Source organism: Xiphophorus couchianus, chromosome 16 (assembly GCF_001444195.1).
Source record: "Xiphophorus couchianus chromosome 16, X_couchianus-1.0, whole genome shotgun sequence".
Taxonomy (NCBI): domain Eukaryota; kingdom Metazoa; phylum Chordata; class Actinopteri; order Cyprinodontiformes; family Poeciliidae; genus Xiphophorus; species Xiphophorus couchianus.
In genome coordinates this window covers 19671930-19680410 of record NC_040243.1, presented here as the reverse complement: position 1 = coordinate 19680410, position 8481 = coordinate 19671930, and the positions used below count along the sequence as shown (strand labels likewise).

Here is an 8481-nt window from a genome sequence, read left to right as displayed (position 1 = left end):
AGGGGAAAAAGTTGCCAAGTAACTGAAACCTCTGCGGTTGGTAATCGTGGAAACATGCTAGCTCGGCTAAATACATGAGGAAATAGTTGTTGTTGAGTGAAAACTGTGGCTCAGATGATATTTAACCTTTAGAAAATCGCTAGAAATGTTTACTGTACAATAAAACTAGAGTTTCCGCTTTACAGATGCGTAAAACGGATCCCTAGCAGGTTTTATTAGTTGCTTGCTTGGCATACTGTCTTCGTTTGGCTTTAAGCTGGTATTTACTCGTTTCATTTTACTCATAAACTGAGTAGAAAGTGAGAGTGGGAAATATTTAAGTACATTTTCCATTGAGATACAATGCTCGGAAAAAGTGAGAAAGATTTATTTTTGCTTTTTTGTTACATTTAAATGGTCCAGATCATCAAACTATCTTTGTTCATATAAACAACTAGATAAAGGTCACACCAGTGTGTTTCAGATTTATTCTCAAATTTGACTAAGGCACATAAAAACCTTCATTTTGCATTTATTGGGGCCAATCAGAGGTGGAAGGATAGGTCCATGTTTGACTGAGTTTTTATTTTGTTTTTTTTGCTGAAATGTAGTTAATTTTACTCCAAAAGTAACAGGACACACACCTTCCAGAAAGTGCCACATGTAATTACTGGTGTATTTTTTTTTTTTTTTTTTTACAATTCTTCTTGGTTCTCATTTAATTTGGTCGGTTCCTTCACACAGACGTGGCTTTAGAAACTTGACGCTAGCCTGCTTCGTCCTTCCTAAAACCATCTTTAATCTGTGTTTGACACTGTTGTTCCACTAAAACACCCAATTTTTCTCCAGCTTTTAATTGTCTCACCTAAACGGTCACAACCCAGGAGCCACTGAAGGGGAAGCCTGTCATCAAGCAGAAGACAATGGAAAACATGTTTGTCCGTGGAAATCAAACAATTTAGGATAGCTCTGCTAAACTTCAGAAATTTGTTGATTGTTAAAAAATAAATAAATCTGCAACTCGTTGAAGGACATTTATCTAACTATAAGTGGTGTGAGCCGTGGCTGTGTTTGGTATGGGCGGTTGCCCAGGGTGGCATTATAAAGGGGCGGGGTGACCAAGAACTAGAAAATAAAGTACAACTTATCTGTCAGTGGTTCTCTGCTATTGGTATACATGTGGAGTAATTTCATTTTATTTCCTGCTAAGTGCTGGGATTCCAGATTACGAAAAATAAAATTGTGATACTTTTTTGCATTTTAATTGGTTGGGGGGGCAGCAGAAGGAGGGGCTCGCCCAGGGCACCAGTCCTGCAAGAACCGCCGCTGGGTGTGTGTAAACATTTGAGCTTTTCAAGTCAGTCATTTGAATTTCTCTCTTAGACCGCAACCCCCTTCCTCCATTATTATTATTATCATTATTATTATTATTATTATTATTATTATAGTCACAGTTCTGATTACAGACGCTCTCAGTGAGTAATTTAAGAGTTTCTGTAACCGAGTCCAGTACATTTTCTTGTACAGTCACTCCAAAAGAGCAGAATTAACAGGATAGTTTTGGACATGATGACTGCAACATATTGGTCACCAGTTTAAATATGGCAGCAGTTCACTAATATTATTTTAGAAAAGCATAAGTATTTTAGTGTTTACTAAGACACCAGCATCTTAAGGTTCTCATGTTGGAGTCTAACCTGACTACTATATAAAGTATCTTCTTAAACCCGTCGTCAACCCACACAGTTTGTCACTCCATCCCTTGATGCTGCTAGAAGTCCTTTTATTTTAGGTGATAAACCTTTAAGAAAGACTCACTGACCTGCTGTTACCTTCACAGGCATGAGCTCAGTGGAGGTGTGGGGGAAAAAGGCTGTTTTGTCGCGCGGGTTGTGCTGTGCAGGTCCAGCGGTTAGCAATGTGTTTTGTACCTGAACCGGAGCCACATCTCAATAATCCCCGGCTGGTTAGGAGTGAGAAATGACTCCCTTCCTGTTGAGCAGTGTGAGGCGTAGAATGTGAAAATATGCATCCATTGTCTGGGAAAAGGAAGCTGGTAATAACCGCACTGCTAAGCAACGGAAACAGAGAAAATAAGGAATGGAAACTGTGAAGTTTGTGTTTGTCTTCAACATCTATGGTGACTTGTTCAGAGAAGATAGAGCTGATATGGTGGTTTGGTAAACACAGAAAATAAATAAACTATAGTAAATCAAATAGGATGTGCATTTGCATTCAGTTATTTTTTTTTTGTGTCTAAAACCCCTAAAAATATCTGAAGTAATTAGAAAATACAACAATCCTAAACATCCAGCCAGAACTACAGTGGAATAGTTCAGATCAAATTATAGTAAAATGTTAGAATGGCCCAGTCAAAGTCCAGAACTTAAAGGAGATCCGTTAGTAAGAAGTAAGAAAAAGTCTGTGGGAAAACATGTTTACTACATTCCTTCCACAAAATCATTCCCTCAAAATAGACTCTGTTCTTCCCATCTTTAGCTCTTTGGTTTAGGACTCTGTCACTTTTATGCAAATGAGCTGCTTCTGGCCCGAAACTGTTCACTAACACTTTACACACGTGAAAATAGCCTCAAACACATGAGCAACTGTGCAACCCTACATCTTTGACCCTGCGGTTACATGCTGTTCCTTCCGGTCCATAATAAAAACCCAGCTCACCAGGGCGCTCTGTTCTAGTAACAAAGTGGGCGGGGCTCTGTTTGGGTTGCTAGGCGATGATTGTGATGTCAGTATTAAGAGGTTTCTGACACCAAATAACAGTAAACGATTACTTGAAAGTACATGAATGGGTTTTTTTTTAGCACTTGGACTATATTTAGCACTTTATTTATTTTGTATTATATTATATACATATATAATCCATTCCCTAACATTCTCGTACATTCTGTATATTCTGTATAATCTGTGCATACAGCTCCCATATTTATATTTTTACACAATATCTATATCTCTTTGCTATAACCCCTTATAGTCCATACATACATAGTCTTGTACATCCGTAAATAAATATTTATATCTCGTAGAGCACTTCTGGATAGATGCAAACTACATCTCGTTGCTTGTACTTGTGACAGTACAATGACAATAAAGTTGAATTCTATTCTATTCTATTCTATTTCTAGAAGAAGTGGAGACAGTGGGGCTCTTAAGAGGGGGGTTGAAGGGGCCACACATCCCCCACTGGAAAAGTGCTGGCCAATCATGTTCATGTCACAAAAAGGCACACAGTCAACTTCTTCAACGAGGACATAAATGTAAAAAACTAGCAGCCGTAATTGGTTTTACAAAGCACCGACTCACTGGGGCCGAATGCAAATGCACGCCACACTTTTCAGATTGCCATGTTGTTGTTTTGTTGTAGCCATGCACTGTTTTGTGTCTACCTGACATGAAATTCATAAAGTACATTAGAGTTTACAGATAAAGAGACAAAACGTGGAAAAAATCCAAGGCGTTTTCTGTTTTGTTTTTTTTAAATGTTTGTCCACCACCAGGACGTTTATCACCAAAACCAGCCTGGTGACGCCAGGAGGAAAAAGCTTAACTTTTCTTTTTTTTTTTTTTTTTCTCAGTTGCTCAACAGCCTCAGGTCAGGTGGGAGTTGCAACACTAACTCTTACCTCCCCTCCTTTTGTGTGATCTGCCTCATTCAGAGAAGTATTTCACCTGCAATCCCTCCTCCTCCCTGTAAATCCTGTAAATGAGCCCGAGGGCTGTTTTCTTTTCTTTTTTTTTTAAAGTGAAGAAATCTCAGGGCTGGGTACGACGTTGTGCAAAACGACAAAGGAATGAGACCGCCGACCACAGACTGCAGAGATTTGTGATTGTGCAAAAAGAAAAGGCCAGCAGTGACATGGCAGCGGTCGGGCCGGCTTCAGGCTTTTGTTTTGAAATTCTCCTTACTCCTCTCTTGCGCACACCTTTCATTTTGGGGGGTGGGGTGGGATTTGGGCTGCGTTTTGTTTAGCTCCATCTCTTCAGATCCGATGCCTCACACTTCTCAGGATGATTGAACGCCGACATCAGTGGTTAGCATCAGCAGTGAGACAAACAGGCGGCCGTTAATTTGGTAATGCGTGACTCAGCCGAGTCCGCGCCATGACAGTGGAGTCCTTGTTCGAAAGCGGCCACCTCTTAAGTCATGTTTCCACTGTATAAAATAAAATAAAAATGTCAAAATGCCAAAGTGCAGGGTGGGTCGTTGTTTGAAGAGCAAATCCAGCTTTCTGACAGCGGGTTTAAATCCAAAACTAGTCCTTCCGCCCTGCGAGGGGAAGTCATTTTTAACGCAGCTGCTGTCAGCTGGGACAGCGGACAAAAGGCTTGACAAAGTTTCCCCACCTCTTTCCCACAATCTGTCACCTTGCAACCACAAAAAAAAAAAAAAAAAATTCTATCTGTTTTGTTGTTTGTTTCATGCGGTCGACCGACACGATTTATGCCTCTTAATTTGTTTTCTGCAAAAAGAGATCTGATAAGTGCGGTGTGCATTTGTGTTCCGCCCTTTTCCTCTCGCACCCGTGGATCAAATCCAGCGCGACAAACTTGCTGCCACAAAATCCCCCAATTGGGACACAGAGGTTCTGTGGACAGCTCAACTATTAATCCTGAGCTCTAAGAATCTAAAGAAGTGATGGCAGCATCATGCTGTGGGAATGCTTTTCTAAAATAGGCACACCGATCAGAGTTTGACAAATTTAGGTTTGAAGTGACCTTTGAATTTGACCAACATGATTTTTTTTTTACATGGAAGCAATAATAATGTTTCAGAGCAGCTCAGTGGGAACATGGTGGGGAAAAAAGCTGTTCTGCAGGAAACATTTGAAGAACATAAATTATTTTTGTTCAAAACTTTACTACTTTTTTTCCCCGGTTTATTTTGTGCATGTTGGGCCAAGATAATCAACTTATTGTTTTTGTTTGTTTCAGTTTATTATTTATGTTACTCCTAATTGCACTGACAGAACAAATTAAAGTTGTTTTTACATGTTTGACCAGGCTTGTGAATCTATCAATGTATGTAAGTGTGTTGCACCGGTGCAGTTATCAAATAAATGTATAATTCTGTACATTTATGTCTGCGTTTTTTTGTTTTGTTTGGTTTTTTTTTTACAAAGAAAAGTGTTTAGTCAATCCAGTTTTTCTGTATCGAATCGGTATCTGCAGATACTAAGAATCAGACATCGGTATCAGAAGTGACAAAAGTGGATCGGTGCATCCGGGCGTGGCGGTTCAACTCCTTCTGAAAATCTGTAGCAAGGCTTGAAAGCCGAGAATAAAAACGCGCTGCATTTTAAATCACAAAAAGGGAGTTTTACCTTTCTAAAAATGTATCGTCAATTCAGTCGCTTTAAGAAAATCACATGCAATGAAAAGTGATAACTCCTTTAATGCTATGCTAAGCTGTGCTAGCAATTGATGTTGAATCCATAATGTTTCATTTTAATTGGCTTATTTTCAGTAATTTACTATAACATGTCGGTTTAGACTTGTGCCTTTGTAAAAAATAAATAAATAAATAAAAAATGCAATATTTCAAGTTAGTCTGGCACAAAATAGCCATTAAATACAATGAAGTTGGTTGTAAGACGTGAGATAAAGCGAGTTCGGGGGGTTGTAATATCTCTGCAAGGCTGCGAGTCACACTTCATCACCGCTCTGGTTTGTCAGGTAACTGACCCACTGGCCTCTCCTACTGGTTTTCCTCCAGGGCTTTTACAGGCACCTGTTTGGTCCGTTTCTTCTGTTGGGATTTTAAAGACATGTTGTGACCAAACTCCTGCCCTCCCCTTTCTTTGCCATGGCATGGCTCAACATCCAATAGGTTTCCACTCTAAAAAAGAAAAAAAAGAGAAAGAAACTAAATCATAGCTGACTGATGCGTGACTCATGGCGTTTCCTCTTCTTAAAATAAACTAAGATTTGAGGAAAAGCTGTAAAAGAACATTCTTTGCTTAGTGTTTTTGTTGTTGTTGCCGTTCCACAGGCATTTCCCTTTGGGTTTTTTATTCTTCAGACGCTGAATGGCAGACGCAGACGTTCTCTGCGCATACTGTTTGCTGCATAGATTAAGTGGCAGGGAGTGGCGCGTTTCTCCTAAAGCAAACGTTGCTAACCTTGCCTCATCTCACCTGCGGGGTGGGGTAGCCCACACCCAGAGCAACGAGCAGGTCCAACCGCATTCTGCTTTGTCCTTTTTGTCCTCAATCCTCCACCGTCCGTCTCACATCGCGTCCTGGAAGCGGTTTGGGTCTCAAGATGCCTCACCGCATAGCTATTCGGTTATTTCTCTCCTCCCGCCTTCCCCCCAACTGCATCCTGAGTCACGTTGCGAAGCGGGACTTGTGTTGTTTCCATGCATCAGAGGCCGAGTTACTCATCCCGGTTTGGTGTGTTTGTCTGAGGTTTTCCAGGCTGCGCGTCTTCAAAATTACCTCCCATAAAATGAAGCTGGCATGTTGAAAGGATTGTTTGAAGGTGTGGCGTCTGGGACACAGAATGATCCGTTCCAGTACATCTCGCTCCCACTCCGTTATGTAATCACGCTCGCGGCTTCTGCGTTTGACCTTCGACCCGGTCAGAATGCAGCCACACGCAGGCAGCCGTCTGAAGTCTGAGCCGGCTGCGTGTTTTCTCCTGACCGAGGGTCCGGTTGGTATCATGTTTCCCCTCATGATGAGCTCAGACTCTCCGTATGTCCCAAGGTTTTTTTTTTTTCTTTTTCAGACGTTTTGCATATGAAAATTAACAAACTGTTCCTGATGCGCGTGCCGCCCCGGCCCCCTTCAGCCCGCTTCTTAATGAACTCGCAGTTACCTACAAACTGGATTTAAACTCGGAAGCCGTTTCCATTCAGCGCGCCTCCAGGCTGAAGTCGCCGTACTCGCTGTGTGTTACGCCTCCATCGCTGATTTGACGTTTCCGACCCAAACAGGCACAGATCTTCAATAAGTACACTGCAAAACATCCGAAGGTGGGTTTTGGCTCGACAACGAAGGTTGGAGATGCAAGTGAAGTCAATGGGAGAATCGTTCTGGTTTTAATTCAAAAATGAAAAGTTCATCAAAAAAGGATTCAGCAAAACACAATTAGTCTAAACATTGTTTTTGTTTTGGGGTTTGTTTTTCTTTTAGTTCTGATAGTGCATTAATCTTTAATTGTGAGTCGTCGTCATAAATTTCTGTATCATTCTGAATTACCTTATTGAGTTAAGATTGATTATTGATTGTAAGTTTGAAGAAAAATGTCTAAAATGCAGTTTATTGAATTTTAGTCAGATTGAACAAACATCTGCCTTGATAACACACAAGAGGCGGGTCGGTGTAACACACATCCATCTTCGATACAAACAGGTGATGCAAAGCACCCTGGGAAATAGTTCCCACTCCCTCATTCAGTTCTTTTTTTGTTTGTTTGTTTGTTTTTTAAATGCTCACTTAAAATCCTGAGCTCTCTCAACTTTTGGAGGTATGACAAAATGAGGAAAAAGTTAACACGTCTCACAGCTGTAAGTTTGTCTTTCAAAACTCACATAATTGAGTTCAAAATCTTAAACCTGCAATATTTCTTTGACTTAAAGATCAGAAGTTAGACACAACTACACGTTTTTACAGTGTAGTTTATTGCAACTTTTGTTGGGATTAAATTTAAACTAAAGAGTTTGAGTTCATTTAACTGAAAGACAGACGTTTCCAAGTCATTCTAAAGATTTGTACACAAATTTAGGTCTGGACTTTGACTAGACCATTCTGACACACGAGTATCCTTTCGGTCTGATGGAAGGAAAACCGCCAACAGGATCGTCAGAAATTTATCTCCACCTACCTTCCTATCTACCACCAACCAGACTAACAGTCCCTGCTGAAGAAGAGTGTACCCACAGCATGATGCTGCCATCACTATGTGTTTGCAGTGAGAGTTTCGAGTTCTGTTCTCCCTATTTGGGCCAAAACGCACCAGAGCACCTCCAACTTCTTCCCCGTCTTTTGCAAAGACTTGTGGGGAGGAAAAATGACGAGAGGTGAATGTTTTGCCCTCCGTCGTGTGGCGGGGAGCGGAAGTAGCCGTCAGCGCCATCAGTGGGCTCGTTTGATTCCCGATGTGATTACCTTGACGCTTGTCAACAGCACATTAAATCGCGCTAACGTCTCCCGCCATCTACGCAGTTCTGCTTCAGAGATGATGCCAAATGTGTAGATAGTTCGGCATTGAGCACAAAGCATTTCACCAATATGGAAATTGATGCCATTCTTAAGCAGTTTTTCTTCCCCCCCCCCTCATCCGGAGGGGAAGGATGAGACCGGTTTCGCCGTGTTGCTGCTCTCTTCCCTCAGACATTGCAACATGTTGAGCCGTTTGACCTATTGAAAAATGATGCTACGCGTCCTGGCTTCTGCCCCCGCGCCTCAGTTGTGTCGGATTTGAAACGCAGGAATCCGCTCCCGGCCCTGCAGGCCGACGATGAACAAGGAGATGTTTGTT

General features: G+C 41.3%; 1 long non-coding RNA gene across 1 annotated transcript; it reads right to left on the bottom strand.

Annotated features, from left to right (window-relative positions):
- Positions 1-3565: 3565 nt before the first annotated feature.
- LOC114160034 (uncharacterized) lies at positions 3566-7672 on the bottom strand. The gene is made up of 2 exons (XR_003598704.1): positions 6132-7672; positions 3566-5833 (listed from the first exon to the last, which is right to left on the bottom strand). It is a non-coding gene; the product is annotated as an uncharacterized LOC114160034 (long non-coding RNA).
- Between the last annotated feature and the right edge of the window lie 809 nt (positions 7673-8481).